Source organism: Enhydra lutris, unplaced genomic scaffold (genome assembly GCF_002288905.1).
Source record: "Enhydra lutris kenyoni isolate GAN:26980312 unplaced genomic scaffold, ASM228890v2 scaffoldscaffold73, whole genome shotgun sequence".
NCBI lineage: Eukaryota > Metazoa > Chordata > Mammalia > Carnivora > Mustelidae > Enhydra > Enhydra lutris.
In genome coordinates this window covers 3,175,194-3,199,146 of record NW_019154157.1, presented here as the reverse complement: position 1 = coordinate 3,199,146, position 23,953 = coordinate 3,175,194, and the positions used below count along the sequence as shown (strand labels likewise).

Below are 23,953 nucleotides of genomic sequence, written 5' to 3'. Positions count from 1 at the left end.
TGTTTTAAGTATTATTTAAGAAAATGCTTGATGACTTCTTGTAATATTCATAAAATATTTTACTTTTCTTCTTTGAAGCTGTAATTTTGAGTATATTAGAGCTTTAGATTACTTAGAAATTATCTAATTTGTAATCTTGGTGTGAAAGAAAAAAAGTGGTATAGTTTAGTTTGTATTACCATGCTATGAAAGTTTAATGAGGTTTTTGTCAAGAAGAAATCTATAGGGGCACCTGGGTGGTTCAGTCATTCAGTGTCTGCCTTGCCTTTGCCGTCCTGGGATTGAGCCCGCATTGAGCCCGCATCAGGCTCTCTGCTCAGTGGGGAGCCTGCTCCTCTTCCCCTGCTTGTGTTTTTTCTCTCTCTCTCTGTCTCTCTCTGTGGAAAAAATAAAATCTCAAAAAAAAAAAAAAAAAAAAAAGAAATCTTTAGGGGTGCCCCGGTCTCTCAGTCTGTTAAGCAGCTGCCTTCCGCTCATGATCCCAGCATCCTGGGGCTGATTGAGCCCCACGTGGGCTCCCTGCTCAGAGGGGAGTATGCTTCTCTCTCTCCCTCTGCCCCTCCCCTCCGCTCATGCTCTCTTTCTCTCAAATAAATAAGTCTATAAAACTTCAAAAACTAAATTTTGTCTCAGCATGCAGTATCCAATAGGAGTTATCTTGTATTCAGTTAATATAGGACATAGTAAATGGGATGATTTGTATTTGAGTTATAGTAATGCCCTAACTTGTTGTTTAAAAAAACAAGCTGGTATACATTATTTATGATTTTATTAAGGAAATCAGGCTGAATATGTAGATCATCTGATTTTGTTGTTCAGGACTCTTGGTTGCTGGTGACAAACTGCATGAGAGCTTAAGTAAAAGAAGGTATGTCTTTATTGGCAGGATACTGGAGCAGTTCATATAATTGAAGAACTGTGACAGCCAGATAGAGGACTTGGAATTGGGGGTACAGTGTCTTAATTATTCTAGTTTGGCATCTTGCTGGGCTTTGCTGTGATTTCTCTCAGGCTTCTCCTGGCTCATGGTGAAGAGAGTCTCTTCTTCCTTTTGGTGACTCAGTAATATTTTCCACTGTGCCCCTTCACCAAAAGAAATAGTAATATTTCCATTTATTAAGTAGTTTGGACCAAACAGCTTAAGTATTTATTTCCTAACAATTTAGCTACTTGAAAAATTATTATATATGATTTGAAAGAAAACATTTTAATTTTAATATGTGTGCCTTTTGGGTACTATACAAATTCTCAAACCTTGGAATCAGGTATTCCAGCTTTTTTTCCTTTTTGGCACTGATTTTTATATGATACTTGGGTTTTATCATAGCAACTTGCTTAAAACCCCCATTTCTTAAGTATTGAAAGGAATTTTTTTGAGCTACTTTTGAAATTATGAATGACCTCAGATCGTTGTTTGTGTGGTTCACATACGTCAGTTACTGCTATTTCCCTCAAGAAACTTAAGATTCCCTGTAGTGCCCCTTTGAGTTTACTGTGGTACCCTCAGGGTGCCTTAGCACACAGCTTGGAAACCATGATTCTAGAAGAAGAAGAGGGATTTTTTTTTTTTTTTTAAGGTAATCTCTATGCCCAGTGGAGATTGGGCTCAAGACCCTGAGATAAAGAGTTGCATGTTTACCTACTGAGCCAGCCAAGCGCAAAAGGAGAAAGATTCTGTTTTTCTACTTGGATCATGTGGTTGAGGGAATAGGCTATAATTTGGTCAACCTGGGTATGATCGATATTCACCCATTCCTCTGCTTACAAGAGCATGGTATTCCATTGTATGGGTATATCAATTTACCTATTTACACTTGTTTCAAAATTGCAGGGCATAAATTAACATCTTGTGTATCTGTGTCTATTTCCATAGCACAGAGTCTATTAAGTCTCATCTAATACTTAAACTATAAAAAACTTATGGATTTGAAAGCATGATATTTGTGATTTCATAATTATCTGGGTAATTGAGAATCAAAGACCTAAATTTAAGAGCTAAAACTGTAACTATAATACTCTTTCTGAGGAGGAAGCCCGATGCGGGGCTCGATTCCGGAACCCAGAGATCATGACCTGAGATGCTTAACCTAGTGAGTCACCCAGGAGCCCCTGCTTAAAACATCCTTAACAGTTGGTCTCAGTTGCCCATTAATATGAGGTTATACTAGGGGTGCCTGGGTGGCTCAGTGGGTTAAAGCCTTTGTCTTCAGCTCAGGGTCCTGGGATCTAGCCCCTGCATTGGGCTCTCTGCTTAGTGGGGAGCCTGCTTCCTCCTCTCTCTCTGCCTGCCTCTCTGCCTACCTGTGATCTCTGTCTAATAAATAAATAAAATCTTTAAAAAAAAAAAAAAGGTTATACTTGTAGTGATAGCGTTTTCTCTCCCTGTTCTTGTTGTCACTGTAAAACAAAAACAAAAACAGCATTATTAAAAAGAAAATTGGCTTTGTTTTTTCTAAATACCATGCCCAATATTATTACCAGTGCTATAGAGTTAGCTATTCATGTGGATGCAGTACCATTCAGATTCTTTGCCAGTTATCAGAAATTGTTATATATATACAATTGAAAAATTATATTGGCTTCAAATTGGAAGGAACTATGTAGTCTCACCGATTTGTGAACCTGTCTGCTCTTCCTTTGTTAATTCAGGAAAAGTTGAGAAAAGGACAGAGAAGGAATTCAGTTTTCAGGGGAGAAGCAAAATTATTACACAAGGAATGGAATGTAAAAAGGATTTTCTAGGAGTGGCTTGATCATAAATCTCTTGCTTTTTTTGATGGCTTCAAAGAAGTCAAAGAGGATTAAGGCCACTTCCCTCTTGCTGTCACTTTTATATTCCATATCCTTGTCTTGAAGCAGTGTTTTTTTTATCTTTATAAAAACCATTATTTTATACATACATGGCATTATTTTTTTTTCAAAAGTGACATTTTTATTAATACCAGTTCAGGACTGATATTGCAGCTATTACCAAGTTCTTAGTCACTTCAAGAAGTCTTTATGTGTTAGTCAGACAACATTATACCATTAATTATGATCGTGTATTACCTATTTTTAGCTTAATGTTGGAACATGAAAGTAGAGAGTACCTCACCTATAGCATTATCACCTATAGCTATTTAATTGTTTATGAGAAAATTTTTTATGATTTATCCCCAACCCTTAGAGATAAATATTATTTCATTAACTAATCAAAGCATTTTGAGTAGCTCTTGAGGGAACTTGCAAACTATGTGTGTTTTGAGGGAGACAGAGAGAAAGAGGGAAGGAGGGAGAAGAATTTGGAAAAGGTGGAGAAGTAGAATTTGGTAAAAGATAATAAATGCTAAATCGTGTGTACCTGCAAAAATGCAGTAAAAGCTTAGTGGTCTAAAATACTAGAAGAGCTCTGATGATCTGTTTCGTATTAAAAAGTCTAGTCTTGGGACGCCTGGGTGGCTCAGTGGGTTAAGCCGCTGCCTTCGGCTCAGGTCATGATCCCAGCATCCTGGGATCGAGTCCCACATCGGGCTCCTTGCTCAGCAGGGAGCCTGCTTCTCCCTCTGCCTCTGCCTGCCACTCTGTCTGCTTGTGCTCACTCTCGCTCTCTCTCTCTCTCTGACAAATAAATAAATAAAAATCTTAAAAAAAAAAAAATAAAAAAATAAAAAGTCTAGTCTGTGTATAGGAAACAACATAAACAATGGCAAGGAATTTGGAATGAATATAGAATGTCCTAGAGGGGAAGAGTAAGACCCTCATTTGAGGCAGACCTGGTTGTTTGAGAGAAAAGGGCCTCATTTTGGGAAGACCTTATTGTTGAGATGGATGTATTAGATCTTGACAACTATAATGATTGGTACCCTGAGAGTTCATGTGTTGATTGTGCGTATAGAATAGCACAGTTAATTTTGCTTGGCTCACTCAGTTAAGTGATTTCTTCTTAAGTGTCAAATGGCTACTAGAATTTTTGCTTCAGAAAATCACATACTACTTTTTTATTTTGAACTTTGAAAGTTTATAATGCATATGAAAGTTAAAATGTATATTGGAAATAAGGCCGTTATAAGGCCTTATTCTATATGAAGACAGGTAGGTAGAATTGTTGGATTTATGGTAAGAACTAGAATATAGAGGTTTTAAATGGACATGGGTGCTAAATAGAAGGCCATGGTTTATTTCTTGTATTTACCTAAATTATGGTTTGTTTGTTTTTTTAATTCAGAAGGTAGTTATTGAGCATGTTTCTTGTCCTTGTCAGAATTCATTTGATTTGAAGATACTTGTGCAGTAACTCTTCTAATGTTATCTCCATTTTACAGATGAGGAAACTTCGTGAACTTCCCAGACTGACACAAGTAAGTTTAGAGTCAAAATTCCTATCTAGAGGGGCGCCTGGGTGGCTCAGTGGGTTAAGGCCTCTGCCTTCGGCTTGGGTCATGATCTCAGGGTCCTGGGATCGAGCCCCACATCGGGCTCTGTGCTCTGCAGGGAGCCTGCTTCCTCCTCTCTCTCTCTCTGCCTGCCTCTCTGCCTACTTATGATCTCTGTCTGTCAAATAAATAAATAAAATCTTAAAAAAAAAAATTCCTATCTAGAATAGTCTGATTCTAGAATCTGTGATCTTACCTAATAAGCTATATTGTAGTGTCTCTCATTAATACATAGTGTAAGGTCATTGGGTTCCATTGTTAAGTAGTAAAATACGTTACATATGAAATCATAATCTGTCTAGTAGAATATACAGAAATGTAAATAATCATAATGACATTTGGTATTATAAAATAGAGCTATATTTATATTGAAAGTGCACATGAACTCTGCAGGGAGGCTTTCACAGTGAAAGCTTTGTTTTCAAGGAAGAATTGAAGGATACATAGTATTTAACCAGATAGTTAAAGCAGTATGAGTAAATTAGGCGGAAGTAATAGCAGTGACAAAAACTCATGGATGGAAAATTTGAAAGCACCTTCAAGTTGTTCGTTTTGGATATAAATGTCATAGGGCATATTTTTTTGAGCAAGGATGTTTCAGTGAAACTTCGGTTGATCGGATTGGATTTGTCAGGTGATGTTAAAAGAACCAGTTCTTTCGTGACTTCATTTGTAACTGGTTGTTTTGTTTCTTAGGTAACTAAGGTCTACATAAATTTAATTTAAATGTTTGAGAATCAGTTAGCTAGACCAAATGGTGGTGATACTAGTCTCATGGAATGGAAATATGGAAATTGAGCATTTCAGGAAGAGCAGTAGGAGATGGCATCAGATTTTGTTATTGGAAATGGTCAAATGATTGCTAGCCTTGAAGTCCTAGGCCTACCAAGATTTTCAGTGGAGTATTAAGAAAGAAAGAATGGTGGGGGGAGGGGATGGAGGCTGATGATAGATTTTTGTTAAGGATATGTAGAGTTAGGATATGTGCTCCAGTGACAGTTCAGAGGAGACCTTGTACCCTGTGGTACTGTGCTAGTAATAGTCGCTGGGGTTGGGGAAAGTGCGGGAACTCTGGTGGTAGCAGAAACCTTAGGTTTATCTTTTGTGTGGGGGAAGGACGAGACACTCTTGTTACATGTGGCCCTGGTCAGGTCTGCTTATGAATGGGTTCAGACTTTTAGTGAATTGAAAGGATGTCTTACGAAGAAAAATGAGAGATTAAAGCATCTTGAAGAAAGATAGTTATGTAATAATTTCTATATATGAAGGATTTATAGTAGCATATAGTATCACCTAGACCTCTCATTAATACATTACCTGCATGATTTTTTTCAACATCTGTATGCTAAATGGGAATGCATCTTAGAATCAGTGGCATGTTATAGTTGAATCGGAGTTTTTTTCTTAGGGGTGTGTAAGTTTAATAGTGTGCTTTGAATTTAATGGCATCAGAGTCAACAAAATTTTCTTCAGTGCAGAATTTTTTTTTCCGTGCATAAATACATTTTTTAAAGGTATTCATATTTCATTTAAGTCATCTCAAATATCCTAATGGCCTGTATACCTCTTAATGAAAACACTGGTAATTGAAAATATAACTGTATGCTGTAGAATGTAGGGTTTGGGTTAAATATTGAGGGTGTAAATCAATAGAAAAGAAAAAATAAGCTCTAAGGTCCTCTGTTTCTTTGCATTTTAGCATATGTAAGTGGCCTGATTGAAAACAGTAATACACAATGGGTTGTTTAGTCATAGGCCTGCTGTTTACCAGAGAGCTATATAAACACATTATTCTTTCTGCCTTTTTGAGACATTGGTTCCTCTGACTGTTTTCAGGTTGGAAAATGCAAGAAACTGAGTGGTGCTGATGGACCTTGGAGGTGTGATATTATTTTTAATAGTTATGTCCACACGCTTATTGGAAACTTGAGAATTTGAATTATTTGTGTGAATTGTTTTTTCCTTTTTTCCTTTTTTAAGATTTTTTTAATGTATTTGACAGAAAGTGACACAGTGAGAGAGGGAACACAAGCATGGGGGAGTGGGAGATGGAGAAGCAGGCTTCTCACAGAGCGGGGAGCCTGATGTGGGACTCGATCCCAGGACCCTGAGATCATGACCTGAGCTGAAGGAGGACGCTTAACGACTGAGCCACCCAGGCGCCCAGATTGTTTTTTTTCATGTTGAATTGAATAGTACTTAAGTTTGTGATGTATAAGCAATATACTTGGAATATTCCATAATTTGTACAGAATAGGTTTAGAGTAGGTTGGATGTTTGAGAAGTTTTTCATCTTGTTTTAGAGAATATTTTACCTATATTTTAATATGTTTAGTATAAATAGAAGTTATTTAAGCCAGTATGCTTTTTTTATTACTCCCTGCTCCCCGTTAATGGGTTAAGCAAAATGATAGTTTAAGGATTTTTGTCTTCAGTATGAAGCCATGACTTGAGTTTTTAGAGTGGCTATTTTAAGTGTAGTTACTTAAAACCAAAAAGGGAGAATTCTCTTTTGCTTAAGAGCTCATTTCTTATTAGTCTGGAGTACTTTTGCCCTCCTTTTGTTTAAAGCATGTCAGTGATGGGGTGCCTTGGTGGCTTAGTGGGGTAAGCCTCTGCTTTTGGCACAGGGCATGATCCTCAGGGTCCTGAGATTGAGTCCCTCATTGGGCTCTCTGCTTAGCAGGGAGCCTGCTTCCCCCTCTCTCTGTGCCTGGCTCTCTGCTTACTTGTGATCTCTCTCTCTTTCTCTCTCTGTCAAATAAATAAATAAATAAAATCAAAAAAAAATGTTGATGAATTCTACTTTTTGACTTTAGCTGAAAGGTTTTTTTCTTCCTGTATTTATTTGGATGGCAGTGACATGTTGTTCTCTGTTTACATGAGATAAATGTTACTAGTTTAAAAGTGTGGGTCTTGGGGCATCTGGGTGGCTCGGTGGGTTAAAGCCTCTGTCTTCAGCTCGGGTCATGATCCCAGGGTCCTGGAATTGAGCCCTGCATTATGCTCTCTGCTCAGCGGGGAGTCTGTTTCCCTTCCTCTCTCTCTCTGCCTGCCTCTCTGCCTGCTTGTGATCTCTGTCTGTCAAATAAATAAATAAAAATCTTAAAAAAAAAAAAAATTGTGGGTCTTTCTCTGGGAGTTCTGTTGAATTGTCTTAAAAGGATGGTCTTAAGAAGATGTTGTTCTAGTCATGATCCCAGGGTCCTGGGCCCCGCATCGGGCTCTCTGCTCCGCAGGGAGACTGCTCTCTCTGCCTGTCTCTCTGCCTACTTGTGATCTCTATCTGTCAAATAAATAAATAAGTAAAATCTTTAAAAAAAAAAAAAAAAAAAAAGAAGATGGTGTTCTGGTAAAACAATTTCTGGTCTTTTGGCTATTTAGTAATTGAGAACAGCTTCAAAAGGGTAGGTATTTGGGGCACCTGGGTGGCTTAGTGGGTTAAAACCTCTGCCTTTGGCTCAGGTCATGATATCAGGATCCTGGGATGGAGCCCCGAGTCGGGCTCTCTGCTCGGTGGGGAGCCTGCTTCCTCCTCCCTCTCTCTCTGTCTCTCTGCCTGCCTCTGCCTACTTGTGATCTCTGTCTGGCAAGTAAATAAATAAAATCTTAAAAAAAGGGGGGGGTAGATATTTGACCTTGCCATTTAAAACACAGCCTGCGTTGTAGTGTGTGGTTACTGGAGGCTGTTTGGGTTTTTATTGGCTTGCCTTCAAAAATATGAGTAGCCCCCTACCTAATTGCCATGATATTAATTTTAACTAGGCCAGTAGGAGAGTAGATTCTTTTCATTGCACATAACCTTTATAATTTGAATTTTGTTTCTCTCCTCTTGGGTGTACCTTTTGGCTAGCGGGAATTGGACAGTTTTTAATTGTGAATACAGCAGCTAAAAATTCAAACCTGTTTCTTCATTAAGTTGTATGCCTAAAAGATGGATTTGCATTTTCATTCAGCTTTCTGTTCTTTGTCCATTTTTAAAAAAAGATTTTCTTTCTTTATTAGTTTGAGAGAGCTTCTGCATGAGTCAGGGGAGGGGCAGAGGGAAAGGGAGAAGCAGACTTCCCACTGAACAGGGAGCCCACCTTAGGGCTCCTTCCCAGGGCCCTGAGATCATGACCTGAGCCCAAGGCAGATGCTTAACTGACTGAGCCAACCAGGCAGTCCTTGCTCCTTATCCATTTTGATGCTCATTACTCTACATAAAACTGAGTGGAAAGAACCAGAGCTTTGGACAGTCTGTTTATAGACTGGGAGAGGAATATTAACATTCTTAAATATAATATTAAAATACTAATAAGCAATACGCAGATTAGCTGGGTTTGGAATAATGATTAGGTTTTTTTATTTTTATTTTTATTTTTTTTAAAGAATGTAGTTTACTACATTTTTCCTGGAATTGGCGTTAAACATCTCAAGTACTTAGGCAAAACAGGAAAATCATGCTCATTTACACAGGGCACACTGTTGAGTTCCCATGGTAAATTGACCTTCAAATTACGTTGTTTGTCTTTCTAGAAAAGAAACTTCTTATGCAGCCATGAGTGGGGAGGATTGGTGTAAAAAGGGTGGGGTTTGGAGATTCTGTTTTTGTTCCTTTAGGGCAGGGCCCTGAGGAAAGCACATTAGAATAAGACGGGTAAATCTGCAAGTTTCAAAATGACATTGGTGTGTTGAATTTTGCCTGTGTTTTAGTTGCCTTTTTTTAAATTGCATTTTTGGTTTTTTGCTGCCTGTCTCATTTGATTAGTTTTCTTTTCTTTTCTTTTCTTTTTTTTTTTTTTTTTTTTTGAAGATTTTTTTTATTTATTTGACAGACAGCGATCACAAGCAGGCAGAGGTCGGGGCGGGGTGTGGGGGGAAGCAGGCTCCCGGCTGAGCAGAGAGCCCGATGCGGGGCTTGATCCCAGGACCCTGAGATTCTGACCTGAGCCGAAGGCAGAGACTTCAATCCACTGAGCCACCTAGGCACCCCTAGTTTTCTTTTTCTATTGAGTATGTATGAAACAGGAATTGATAATTTAAGCATTTATTTATTTATTTTCAAAGATTTTATTTATTTATTTGACAGAGAGAGACAGCCAGAGAGGGGACACAAGCAAGGGAAGTGGGAGAGGGAGAAGCAGGCTTCCTGCGGAGCAGGGAGCCCGATTTGGGGCTCGATCCCAGCACCCTGGGATCACGACTTGAACCGAAGGCAGAAGTTTAACGACTGAGCCACCAGGTGCCCTGTAGCTTTTAAAAACTCTTTGAGACCCTATTATAAAACTGCTTTTCTTCATAGGGATTGGTCGTTTAGGTGTTTTGTCCCAAAAAATGCCCTTAAAATTTTATTCTTTGGACAATAGGAAGCAGGGACAGAGTCTGTAATCTCCTGTTAAGAGAGAATCATATAATATGTTAAGGGGGAAATTATAATTAAGAAAATTTAAATTTCTATGAGGAGCTGTAGATCAGAGATAGGAATGTTTTTCTCTTTCTTTTAAATAGGACATTGACCTATGCAGTGCCAGTGAGAGCTCTGATATGGGGGCAAGGTAGGGGAGAAGAAAGGAGAGGTGCAAGAGGAAACAAAGTTAACTTCCTTTGTCTTTATCAGAGGTAAACTGGGAGCAAGTAGCTGGACATTAATATGTGTGTAGGAATTTGCCTTATGTTAAATCTCAAAGGTAGACCTTAGAACTAGTCAAAGAGAAGTCAGGAAACATTTTTCCAACATGGCGGCTAGTCTTTCTGATCTTTCCGTAGTGATTATAAATATTGAACTACCTCCAGCACTTAGATAAAATGATCTGCTTGGCTTTAAAAATATAGTTAATTTCGGGACGCCTGGGTGGCTCATTTGGTTGAGCAGCTGCCTTCGGCTCGGGTCATGATCCCAGCTTCCTGGGATCGAGTCCCGCATCTGGCTCCTTGCTCGGCGGGGAGCCTGCTTCTCTCTCTGCCTGCCATTCTGTCTGCCTGTGCTCGCTCTCTCTCCATCTCTCTCTGACAAATAAATAAAATCTTTATAAAAAAAAAAATATAGTTAATTTCTAGTGATTTTAATACCTGGATTTTCTATGCTCTTAACACCCAAGACTTAAGTATTTCTTCTGTTTTCTGTTAAATTATAAAGGTTTTTGCCTTTCTTAGGATGTGGGGGATGTTTCATTTAAGGTAATGAACTTAAATGCTGTCTTATAAAATTAAATTCTTAATTTCAGGAATAAAATACCTACCATGTGATTTCTGTCTCATGGAGGACATGGAGTCAGAAAATTACATTATAAATTACACATAGACATTTCTTAGAGTACTATTAGTAATATATCTGAGTAGTATGAAGTGAATGTGTTCTGTTACAGAAGTCATAATAAAGAGCAAGCCAGAACACTAAAAAATCTTTGCATTCTTAAAATTATTTGATTTTTACCCTTTTTAGGAGATAGTATGTGATCCATGGTTTTTATTTGTTCGTTTTTAAGATTATTTTAGAGATAGAGCATGTGAGTTTGGGGCGGGGCAGAGGGAACAACCTTCAAGCGGACTCCCACTGAGCCAAGGTGGGGCTCGATCTTCTGACCCACGAGGTAATGACCTGAGGTGAAACCAAGAGTTGGTTATTCAACCAACTGAGCCACTCAGGCGCCAGTGTGATCCGTGGTTTTAATCTTTTCTGGTCACCATCAGAAAATGTCTTCACCAAGACATCATGTTAGGATTTATGTTCCCCCCTCCTTGCCTACCCTGTTGTATAAGGATTAAGTTTAAAAGGAAAATACTTGGGGTGCCTGGGTGGCTCAGTGGTTTGAAGTCTCTGCCTTCAGCTCAGGTCATGGTCCCAGGGTCCTGGGATTGAGCTCAGCAGGGAGCCTGCTTCCCCCTCTCTCTGCCTGTCTCTCTGCCTACTTGTGATCTCTAACAAATAAATAAATAAAATCTTTAAAAAAAAAAAAAAAGGAAAATACTTGTATATTAAATGATTTTAAAAAAAGGTACAAAAAAAAAAAAGAGGTACAAATCAGGGTACCCTGGTGGCTCAGTCGGTTGGGCATCTGCCTTTGGCTCAGGTTATAATCCCGGGGTGTTAGGATCAAGTCCCACATGGGCTCCCTGCTCAGCAGGGAGTCTGCTTCTCACCCCCCCTCCCACCCTGGCTGCTCGTACTCTCCCTCTCCCTCCCCACTCAAATGAAATGTTTAAAAAAATAAAGATACAAATCAAATTTGCTAAAATTGGTTTGATCATAGTTAATCTTTTCTGAGAACATGGTTGGGGCTTCCTTTTGCCAACTTGAGATGGGAAAAGCAATAACGTTCATCTGAAGTGCAACTGAACTTTGTCTAAAAATGCTAGAGCATAATTACTTGCTTTTGATTTCTCACATTTGAGGTCCACTTTTGGAAAAGCAACTGTCAGTGTTTCAGCCACTTAAATGACACCCAGTGATTTTAAGTATTGATTACTAACCCAGCTGTTTGAAATTCTGTGTATTACAGAGCCTCCTTTGTGGAATATATGCAGAATTTATCCCACCTTTAATCCCCCCATTCCCATATATATACATACGTGCATACATACATACATTCATATACCTGTGTATGTAGAATATAGAATGAACCACACTCTGTACCACTAGTGTAGTCACAGATTATACAAGATTGATCTTTGGTGGTTATCCGTTGAAACAGCTTTTTTGTTATTTTGAACATTATCTTAAGTGTTGCTGGTTCAAGAGACTTATTACCAGTGAAAGGCTCTTGATACAGAAATGTGATTGCAACATGGAATTTAAGCGACGGTTTCTGGCAACTTACTGGGTTTTTGTTTTTCAAGGAGAAGATGGTTGTTTTTTGGTTAGGAAGCTTCTTATCTGTGCTCTACAGCTGGCAGAGGAATGCACATAGATCATGAATTTGCATCTGGATCTCTCAAAACTCACAGACATTACTTAGTGTTTCTAAAGGGATAGAAAAGACATGTAGAGTCAGTTCCTCCGTCTTTCTCTCTCATCATCTTGTTTAGCGATTTCACTGAACAAGGTAACTGACTCAATTTTACATTTACTCTTCTTTTTATCTTTTTCAAAGCATAGACCTAATAGGTAGGGGAGAAAAGTCACACTGAGGGCATTCAGCCATGTGAGAATATTACAGTTGACACAAAAATTGCAGCTCCTGGACAAACCGTAAGAGACTCTTAATCTCACGAAACAAACTAAAGATTGCTGGGGGGTGTGGGAGTCAGGATAGGGTGGCTGGGTTATGGACATTGTGAGGGGGGTAGCTATGGTGAGTGCTGTGTGAAATGTGTAAGCCTGATGATGTACCCCTGGGGCAAATAATACATTATATGTTAATTTAAAAAAATTGCAGCTCCCTAAGGATAGGAACTTTGTTTTGTTCATATCTGCATCAATCCCGAGTGCCTAGAATTGTGCCTCCCACTCCCAAATATTTGTCAAATAAATGAACCTTCACAATGAATTTGCCATGATAGCTGAATGCAGGCATGCTTTTTGAACTCTTTGTTTCTGTTTTTATTTATAGTTGACCAGCGGCAATGGTTTTAGAAAACCTGAGGTTTGCGCTTCTATTCAAGGAATAAGACCAAACCATAGTAGTTTTTTTTTTTTAAGATTTTATTTATTTATTTGACAGAGTGAGATATCACAAGTAGGCAGAGAGGAAGGCAGAGAGAGGGGGGATGCAGGCTCCCTGACTAGCAGAGAGCTCGATGCAGGGCTCTATCCCAGGACCCTGATATCATGACCTGAGCTGAAGGCAGAGGCTTTACCTGCGGAGCCACCCAGGGGCCCCAAAGCCATAGTAGTTTTACTCAGCTGATAAGTGCTGGTGTTTAAATCATCTCTCCACCATGGAATAATCCCACCCAGCATGCAGCGTCCTAGTATAGGAAGGTTATACCATCCATCAGATATTTGAAAAGTTATTAGGAAAGTTATAAGGAAGCATGAAGAAACTGTAAAAACTTGCCTAAAGTAGTAGCAGTTGGAAAGCCGCTTAACAGTTAACATCTCTGAATTATTTTATGTTGCCTCCACACTCAAATTTTGCTGTGAATCTGTTTCTTAATATGCAGTGCATGTCTAAGAAAAAGCATTTCTTTGACATTCAGTGAAAATAAAAGATTGCTTTAAAATTATTCAGTCAGTGTTGCCTTCTCAAAGTTTTCAACTCTTAATTACCCAGCATTTGAAAGCGAGACAGGAATATGTAAAATAGTTCTTTTTTTTTTTAAAGTTAAAATGTACACTAGCCAAAAAAGTGCGGCTTTAGCCACCTGTGCCTAATCTCCCCCACCCAACATTTTAAGATGCCTGGCCTGAGTCTCTTCATTTCTCATGAATTGATTCAATCTGATTAGTTTTTTAAATTAACATATAATACAATACTTGTTTCAGGAGTACAGGTCTGTGATTCATTAGTCTTACATAATTCACAGCACTTACAATAGCACATACCCTCCCTAATGTCCCTCACCCAGCCATCCCGTCCCTCCCACCCTCCCTCCAATCCAGCAGCCCTCAGTTTGTTTCCTGAGATTAAGAGGCTCATATGGTATGTCTCCCTCTCTGGTTTCATCTTCTTTCATTTTCCCCTCCATTTCCTATAATCCTCTGTCTTATTTCTCAAATTCCTCATATCTGTGAGATCATATAATTGTCTTTCTCTGATTGACTTATTTCGCTTAGCGTAATACCCTTCGTTCCATTCACATCATCGCATGTGGCAAGATTTCATTTTTTGATGGCTGCATAATATTCCTGTGTGTGTGTGTGTGTGTGTCTGTGTGTATGCCACATCTTCTTTATCCAGTCATCTGTTGATGGGCATCTGGCCTCTTTCCATAGTTTGGCTGTTGTGGACCTTGCTGCTACAAACATTGGGGTGCATGTGCCCCTTCGGATCACTACATTTGAATCTTTGGGGTAAATACCCAGTAGTGCAATTGCTGGGTTGTAGGGTAGCTCTATTTTTAACTTTTTGAGGAACTTCCATACTGTTTTTCAGAGTGGCTGTACTGGCTTGTGTTCCCACCAACACTGCATCCTTGCCATCATCTGTTGTTTCCTGACTTGTTCATTTTAGCCATTCTGACTGGTTTGAGGTGGTACCTCCCTGTGGTTTTGATTTGTATTTCCCTGATGCCGAGTGATGTTGAACATTTTCATGTGTCTTTTGGCCATTTGGATGTCGTCTTTGCAGGAACGTCTGTTCATGTTTTCTGCCCATTTCTTGAATTATTTGTTCTTTGGGTGTTGAGTTTGGTTAAGTTCTTTATAGATTTTGGATACTAGCCCTTTATCTGATATGTCATTTGCAAATAACTTCTCCCACTCTGTCAGTTGTCTTTTGGTTTTGTTGACTGTTTCCTTTACTGTGAAAAGCTTTTTATCTTGATGAAGCCCCATAGTTCATTTTTGCCCTTGCTTCCCTTGCCTTTGGTGATATTTCTAGGAAGAAGTTGCTGTGGCTGAGGTGGAAGATGTTGCTGCCTGTGTTCTCCTCAAGGATTTTGATGGATTCCTTTCTCACATTGAGAAAGGACTCCATTTTGAGTCTGTTTTTGTGTATGGTATAAGGAAATGGTCCAGTTACATTCTTCTGCATGAGGCTGTCCAATTTTACCAACACCATTTGTTGAAGAGGCTGTTTTTTTTCCATTGGACATTTAGTTGATTAGTTGACTATAGAGTTGAGGGTCTATTTCTGGGCTCTCTATTCTGTTCCATTGATCTAGTGTCTGTTTGTGCCAGTACCATACTGTCTTGATGATTAGATAGATGATTAGAATAGAGCTTGAAGTCTGGAATTGTGATGCCACTGGCGTTGATTTTCTTTTTCAACATTCCTCTAGCTGTTTGTGGTCTTTTCTGGTTCCATATAAATTTTAGGATTATTTGTTCCATTTCTTTGAAAAAATTTGATGGTATTTTGATAGGGATTGCATTCAGTGTGTAGATTGCTTTAGGTAGCATAGACATTTTCACAATATTTGTTCTTCTAGTCCATAAGCATGGAATGTTTTTCCATTTCTTTGTGTCTTCCTCAATTTCTTCCACGAGTATTCTATAGTTTTCTGACTACAGATTGTTTCTTCTTTGGTTAGATTTATTCCTAGGTATCTTACGGTTTTGGGTGCAGTTGTAAATGGGATCGACTCCTTAATTTCTCTTTTATCTGTCTTGTTGTTGGTATATAGAAATTTCTGTGCATTGATTTTATATCCTGACCCTTTACTGACTTCCTATATGGGTTTCAGCAGTTTTGGGGTGGAGTCTTTTGGGTTTTCCACATAAAGTATCATATCATTTGGAAAGAGTGAGAGTTTGACTTCTTTTTTGACAGTTTGGATGCCTTTTATTTCAATCTGGTTATTTTTATGGTTTGAATTCTTTAATTATATAAAAGGCCCAGATTGGTGTGCTTCTTAGCCCTGTTGAAGCTAATGGGGTCCGTCTATTCATTCGTCTGTCATTCCTCCCCCCCGCCCCCCGATCTTTAGGGGAAAAAAAAAGATTTTATTTATTTGAGAGAGAGAGAGAGAGCACAGGGAGGGTTAGAGGGGGAGAGAGAAAGGTAGAGATAAGCAGAGTCCCCCCCTGAGCAGGGAGCCCGACGCTGGGCTGGATCCCTGGACCCTGGGAACATGACGGAAGCCAAAGGCAGGCACTTAATAGACTTGAGCCACCTGGTACTTCTTTAAATATATTCAGTATATATTCAGCGTCACCCAAACCTAAGTGCTGTTACTCTGTGAGGCATGTGTACACATGATTGTATCATAGGATATCTGCTGCTGTCACTGACAGGCAGCTTATGGCACCAGAGAGCTTCTTTCAGACTCACCTCTGCATGGCCTTTATCTGGCAAATAGTCCCAAGAGGCGTGGGCAGTTTTTTGTTGTTGTTGATGTTGGCAGTATTTCACAATGACATACTTGTTTCCAACCAAGTAGTTCTTTGATTGTAGTTGTTGGGAAGAAGAGTCATTGCCAGCATTGAGCAGACCTGCCTGAACCTTCTTGTTTAAACTACCTGTTGTTTGGTCTGTCTCTTGGAACTTTACACACTGTGGAAACTTTACACAAACATTTCTGTATTGATGGACTTCTTATATGTTTGACAGAATAAATTATCAAGTAACTTAAGGGGCGCCTGGGTGGCTCAGTGGGTTAAAGCCTCTGCCTTCGGCTTGGATCATGATCTCAGGGTCCTGGGATCGAGCCCCGCATCGGGTTCTCTGCTCAGCAGGGAGCCTGCTTCCCCTTCTCTCTCTGCCTGCCTCTCTGCCTACTTGTGATCTCTGTCAAATAAATAAATAAAATCTTAAAAAAATTATTCAGTAACTTAAAACATGTCAAATGATTTTTATAGTAGATATAGTGATTTTCTTGAATTAAATTTAGCACCTTGAATTAAATCAATTCATTATTACCCCTAGACTTGACCTGTCTCTTGAATTTAATCCCTCCTACCGTCCACTTGCTGGATATACATCTACTTGACATTGCTTCCTTGGAACTACCTTCCATTTCTTTCTTTCTTTCTTTTTTTTTTTTTCTTTTAAGTTTATTTATTTTTAAGTAATCTCTATACCCTGTGTGGGGCTCAAATTCATGACCCCAAGATCAAGAGTTGCATGCTCTTCTGACTGAGCCAGCTAGGCATCCTACCTTTCATTTCTTAATGATACTATCCTTTTTCCACTAACCCCAGGCGTTAATATTTTGGAGTTACCTTTAACAATTTGCTCTGCCTCTTTTTTTCCCATTTCTAATCAATTACTAAGCTCAAGAAGTTTATGCTTTTACTCACTTTGATGTTTTCCCCTGCATTTCCTCTGCTACAGTTGAGATATTAGGCTGTTAGCAGTTCATATCTGAACTACTAGTCCATGAACATCCTAAGTCAATTTTCCCCTCCAGACCATTCAGCTTGCTGCTTGCTGTTGTTTTAACACCACCACTTTTGTGGTTTTTCCTGTTTATAAAGCTCTTGATTTCGTGCCATTGAATTAAATCTGACTCCTTACCCTGACATTGAAGGCCCACAGTTGTGTCCTGCCTTTCTAGTCTTCTCTTCTTGAACTCTCTTGATATTCTGACCTCTATTTCTCAAAAATGTCATGTTTTCTTCCTACTGTGGTATTAATAGCTATTCTCTCTTGAATTATCCCTATCCTTTTTTTCTCTTTATTTAGATCCCATCTAGTCTATAAAACGCAGTTAAGAGTCTTCATCTGCTCTGAAGTCTCCCTGCGCTGTTCTGCCCTGAACTCTGAGCACATGCATGTCACTGGGCAGTTAACCTTGTAGTATCCTGACACTTGCTGAGTACAATGAGCTGTGTTTCATCCTTTTTTGTTTGTAATACTTTTTATGTGAAATGTGTCTTGATATACATTATTGCATCCTTTTTTTTTTTTTTTTTAAGTCAAAGACAAAGAGACCAAGCAGTTCTTAACAAGCAATTCTTTATTATCCTAAAGTAAAAGTCTTAGGTAGTGGGTCTCTAGGTGGCTTAGTTGGTTAAGCATCTGCCTTTGGCTCAGGTCATGGTCTCAGAGTCCTGCTCAGTGGGGAACCTGCTTCTCCCTTTCCCTCTGCCTTTTCCCTCTGCTTGTGCTCTCTCTCTCAAATAAATAAAATCTTAAAAAAATCATAGTATAATGTACCTACTGACATAACTTAAAAGGAAGAAATTATAATATGTATTTTAGTATTTAAGTGCTTAGCAAAAATTATATTCTAGCAAGAAAAGGTCCTGCAGATTTACAGACCTCCAACTTTTCTTCTGTATTGTGTTGTACCTTTTAAAACAATAAGACTAAACTTGAGGGGTGCCTGGGTGGCTAAGTCGGTTAAGTTGAAGCTTATGAGTTTGGCTGAAGTCATGATCCCAGTGGGATCAAGCCCTGCGTTGGGCTCCCTGCTCAGTGGAGAGCCTGCTTCTCCTTCTTCCTCTACCTGCCACTCTGCCTACTTGTGCTCGCTCTCTGTCAAATAAAATCTTTAAACAAAAAAAAAGACTAAACTTGATACTTAATATGGTTTGTATCTCAAGTCGTAAATTATTAACAGCTTTATTTCCCATATAGTATGTGGTTAATATGGCCTCTAAATTATAAAATTTAAATTAGAAGTTACGGGAGACAAACAAAAATCCTACTTGTAAAATGGTTAAAACACTTTATTATTGCATATTTAGCCTCCCTTTTTTGGTTCTTACCCCATTAAAATTGTTTTTCTGGACGTTATGGATGTAATGTGCTATGTTGACTGATTCCTTTATTTTAAGATTTTAATATTTTACACAGTTTTGTTTATGTGATTTCATGTCCTCTAACAGCCCAAAAGAATGAGTTGTCTGCAAATACTGAGAGAAATCATTACAAAGGAATCCTGTTATGGGGCACCTGGGCTCAGGGGAGTGCTCAGCAGGGAGTCTGCTTGAGATTCTCCCTCTTTCTTCCTCTGCCCCTACCCCTGTGCCATCTCTCTCTCTCTCTCTCAAATAAATCTTTAAAAAAAAAAAAAATCAGTCGATTAGGTATTTTATCTTTGTAAAGATCAGGTTGGTGCCTAGTTGTAACAAAATTTATTTGTGTTTGATCATACTCCTTCCACCTTGATTTTTTTCTTACACATAAAAGATCCCTTGTTAGGAATGCCTGGGTCACTCAGTTGGTTAAGTGTCTGCCTTCCACTCAGGTCATGATCCTGGGGTCCTGGGATCTAGTCCTACATTAGTCTCCTTGCTCACTGGGGAGCCTGCTTCTCCCTTTGCCCACTGCTCTCCCTGCTTGTACTCTTTCCTTTCTATGTCTCTCTGACAAATAAATAAAATCTTTTAAAAAATCCCTTGGTAGAAGCCAGTTGTGTGTACAAAACACCTTATGTTACCAAGTCTTTTTTTTTTTTTTTTTTAAGATTTTATCTATTTATTTGACAGACAGAGATCACAAGTAGGCAGAGAGGCAGGCAGAGAAAGAGGAAGGGAAGCAAGCTCCCTGCTGAGCAGAGAGCCTGATGCGCGACTCGATCCCAGGACCCTGAGATCATGACCTGAGCCGAAGGCAGCGGCTTAACCCACTGAGCCACCTAGGCGCCCATGTTACCAAGTCTTAAGTCTAGACATATGATCTTCTTTTTTTAAAGTACTGGTTCATGTAGTGGCAAAGGTTTAGCTGAGAAACCATCAGAAATGATGATTGACTGAGGAAAAACCCATATATAGGAGTATCTGTAGGTTGTTGGAAAGTTCTGTCTGAATAGTTCTGTAATTTCTAAAGGCATCCTGAGTCCTGACTGGGATCATTTTGGGCAATTAAGCACTCTAAAATCTGTTGTTGACTAAATAGTCATAATTATATTGTTGTTGACTAAATAGTTATAAATAATTAAAAAAATATGTTGTCACAGCATTCTAACTTGTAGAGAAAAGTCTTGTGGAGAGCATTAAGTGGCTTAACTTGATTCTTAGGATATTTGTAAAACTATTGGTTTTTCTTTTGCAGATTGGCTTGTGAAACCTTCTAATAGAGAAAGTTCTTGGGACAAACTTCACTTGGTAAGTTTGTCATACCCCTCCCCCCACTTTGTGCTGTTTTGAGCAGCAGAAACTAATTTACAGATTAATTGTGGGGGGCGGGTCTCTTTGTCCGTGTACATAATTATTTATATGAGCTCTTTTTTTTAAAAAATATATTTTTCCCCCCAAAGATTTTATTTATTTATGTGACAGACAGAGATCACGGGTAGGCAGAGAGGCAGGCAGAGAGAAAGAGGGGGAAGCAGGCTCCCCGCTGAGCAGAGAGCCCTTTGGGGCTTCACCTCAGCACCCTGGGATCATGACTTGAGTCGAAGGCAGAGGTTTTAACCCACTGAGTCACCCAGGTGCCCCTTTAGATGAGCTCTTACATGTTCACTTTAATGTTAAATCTCTAAATATGAGGGCTCAAGGCAGATTATTTTTTCAATATATAATTTGCCATAATACAGTATACTATACTTGGAAACTTTGTATTTAAGTTGAGATTAAATGAGTTGGACCCCTAATATTTTGTTTATGGAGTAGACAGTTCTTAACAACATGGAATTCTTTTACATTAAAATGATTCTTGTTTTTGAGTTTTCTTGTTACATATCTATATAAAAATGTTTCATCATTAGAAATAGTAGTACTAATGTGACATTTAAGAAGAAAAGTTTTAAAAAATTTAATCTTGTCCCCAATGTGGTTATTAATCCTTGTTCTTTTCATAGACTGGTGTGTATCTATGACTTTTTCAGTCTTCATTACTGCTTCTTCTTTCTGCCATCTGTTTAATTTACAAAATTATAATCTAATTTTATTGAAAAGAGAATTTGTTGTTTTAGTTTTAACTTTTTAGATCCATATCAATACTTTGTTTTGCAACCTTCAGCTTGACATTGCCTCCAGAATAAGGATCAAGCTCATTACCATGGCATTTTAGGCTCTTGACAAGTGGGCTTTAAACATTTCCCCATAACACCTAGGGGCACCTTTTGCTGTAGCCATATTGACCTGTTTTCCCTTGAGTACTCTCCAGCATGCTTATTTCTTTCTTTCTTTATTTTTTTTGGTCTCGTTCTTTTCTTGTCCATTCCTGTTCCCTCTGTCTCAGTAGCTCAGAATCTGACTGGCTCAACTATTAAAAAGCCCAGTTGTTCCAAAAAGCCTCCCTTGAGTGCCCAGACCAGAATCTATTTCTGTCTTTTGCATCCTCATGGAGTTCTATTTCTGCATCTCTTTTCACATTCTGCCTTATTAGTTATCTGTTTGTTGTCCCCATGAGATTGTGAACACCTTGAAGGCAAAAACTATGCCCATATTTGAATTTTCAATTCACAAAGACATTTCCAGAGTCCTGGGATACAGGAGTTCCACTATAATTTGATTTTAAGTAAGATTTTTGTTTTTGGTGGGGGTGAGTGTGTGTTTGATAAGAATAAAGGAGAATAGATTTTGTGCCACCTGTTTAATTTAGGAAATTATAATCTAATTTTTAATCTAATTTAGTAGGGATTAGTTATAATCTTGTTGATTCAGGGTACTATTTTTTTCCTTCTTTCTGTATAATGAAGGGTTTATATGATACATATAATCTGTGACCTTATAGTCTGAGTTGCAGTTGAGTTACTGTTTGTGAGTGTAAGTTTTAGTTACTGAGAAAGAAATTGGGTAATTTCTCCTTTCCAGGTGCCTGAAAGATGAGATACCATGTTCACTAGGAAGATGAAATGATATTTTACTTTTGTTAAGATTCCTCGGAAGTTGCATCTATGGGTGGTACAGATGATAGAGCCCAGAGAAGCCTGCAGATCCTAGATGTCAAATTCTCATGCATATATTAAGAAAAGAGCAATCATTTGACTTTGATGCTTGGAATAAGAATCTTATCCTTCATTTGGCCCAGTGGGTCTGTATTAGACCTTTAAAGAAGGAAGTGTAATCCTAATATATTACCTGGCTCTGCAGGTTTAATTTTTACATTGCCATAATAATGTAAGTGTTTATTGATTTTTATTTTTAGAATCATTATTTGACTTGATAAAGCATCTAGTACCTGTATTTGCAAACAATGAATTAAAGTATTTTTTTTTTCCAAGATTTTAAAAATTTATTTATTCATGAGAGACAGAGGCGGTGGGGGGTGGGGCAGAGGGAGAAGCAGGCTTCCTGCAGAGCAGGGAGCCCTACTCGAGGCTGGATCTCAGGACCCTGGGATCACAACCTAAGCTGAAGGCAGATGCCCAACAACTGAGCCATTCCAGGCACTCTTAAAGTGTTACGTTTTAAAAAATATTACATTCTTAAGAAACATGGTCTAGGTTTGGAGGGAAAGATGTGAGATGATTGAATTAATTTTGATTCCAGGAAACATTATTTGAATTAATATAATATGGGTCACAGATTAAAAGAGACCCGAGATAGGACAACTAGATTCAGTATGTGATCCTAGACTGGATCCTCTGTTGAGGGAAAAAATTAATATGAGGTATGAAATTGGTTAAGTTGAGCAGATTGTAATATAGAAGGTAGATTAATGTACTAAATCAGTGTTAAACTTTCTAAATTTTAAAACTAATACTGTGATTATTTAAGATTATTTTTGTTCTTAGGAAGTATATACTAAAGTAATAAGGAGTACAGAGGCATGGTTTATACAGCTGTCATTTAAAAAAATATTTATTTATTTGAGGGGTAGAGAGAGACAATGAAAGAGAGAGAACATGAGAAGAGAGAGGTCAGCAGGAGAAGCAGACTTCCCACTGAGCAGGCGGCCTGATGCGGAACTCGATCCCGGGACTCCAGGATCATGACCCAAACTGAAGGCAGCCGCCCAAACAACTGAGCCACCCAGGCACCCACAGTTGTCATTTTTTGAAAAAAATTGATTTATTCTAGAGCAAGAGAGAGAGAAGGGTGGGAGGGGCAGAGGGAGAGAGGGTCTTAAGCACAATCTGTGCTGAGTGTGGAGCCCAACGTGGCTCTGAAACCAAGAGCCAGATGCTTAACTGACTGCACCACCAAGCACCACCACAGCTCTCTATTAAATGGTTCCGAAATAGGGGCACCTGGGTGGCTCAGTTGGTTGTCTGCCTTCAGCTCAGGTCATGACCTCAGGGTCCTGGGATTGAGCCCCACGCCAGGCTCCCTGCTCAGTAGGGAATCTCTTTCTCCCTCCCCCTCTGTCTCTCTCTCTCTCTCTCTCTCTGTCAAATAAATAAAGTCTTTAAAAAGAATGGTTCAAAAATAAGTAACTGTGTATGCACACACACACGTGAGTGTGTGTATTTAAAAAAACAGGACCGTGGTGGGTACTATCCTATCCAAGTTCTTTGTATGTAATGGAATATCTTAATGATTTAAAAGGTGCTTATTTCTGTATGTTAGTAATTATATTAAGCACACCATATGCATTATCCTTTGACCCTCACACATCTTTCATGCAGTTGTTAATTTTTATTTATAGATGAAGAAACAGAGGCTCAGAGCGGTTAGTATGTCTTGCTTTCAAGGTCATAGAGTTAGTAATATGGCACAACGCTTAACCAACTGAGCCACCCAGGTGCCCCTTCATTTCTTACTGTTTTTTTGATTGAGGTCATTATCTTTACACTTTGCCTTAGATTAAATGGAAGACCTTTTATGCAGTGTTATTCTGAGTTTCTTTTTAAAAAAACTTCTTTGTAAAAGTTTATTTTCCTAATTACTAATGTAAATCTAAAAGTATAAAAACTAAAAGTCCCCACTCCCACTTCTCTTTCTTAGAGGGGTAGCCATTGAAAAAAATTCATGTATCATTTTTCTGTGCATGTACAAATATGCTTCAGAATTAATACAAATAATGCTTTTGTATATATTTAATTTAACCTTTTAAATTACAGAACATTGACACTTTTTAAGTTGCCATGGGAATTAGTCTTTAGAGACCATACTGTAGATGCCTAGAATGTTTATTTCTGCTGGACTGGCTCCATAACTTTTTTGATGTAGGATTATTTTT

The 23,953-nt window shown here is 38.6% G+C and overlaps 1 protein-coding gene across 8 annotated transcripts in view; it reads left to right on the top strand.

Annotated features, from left to right (window-relative positions):
- LOC111160004 (myotubularin related protein 3) overlaps window positions 1-23,953 on the top strand; it is a 142,392-nt gene that overhangs the window by 62,814 nt on the left and 55,625 nt on the right. For 7 of the 8 annotated variants that reach the window (XM_022522766.1, XM_022522762.1, XM_022522763.1 and 4 more), the window contains exons 2-3: window positions 4,302-4,337; window positions 19,937-19,989. The gene's annotated coding sequence lies outside the window, so the exon portion shown is untranslated. The remainder of the gene's footprint in view (window positions 1-4,301; window positions 4,338-19,936; window positions 19,990-23,953) is intronic. The other variant, XM_022522765.1, reaches the window with a different exon arrangement.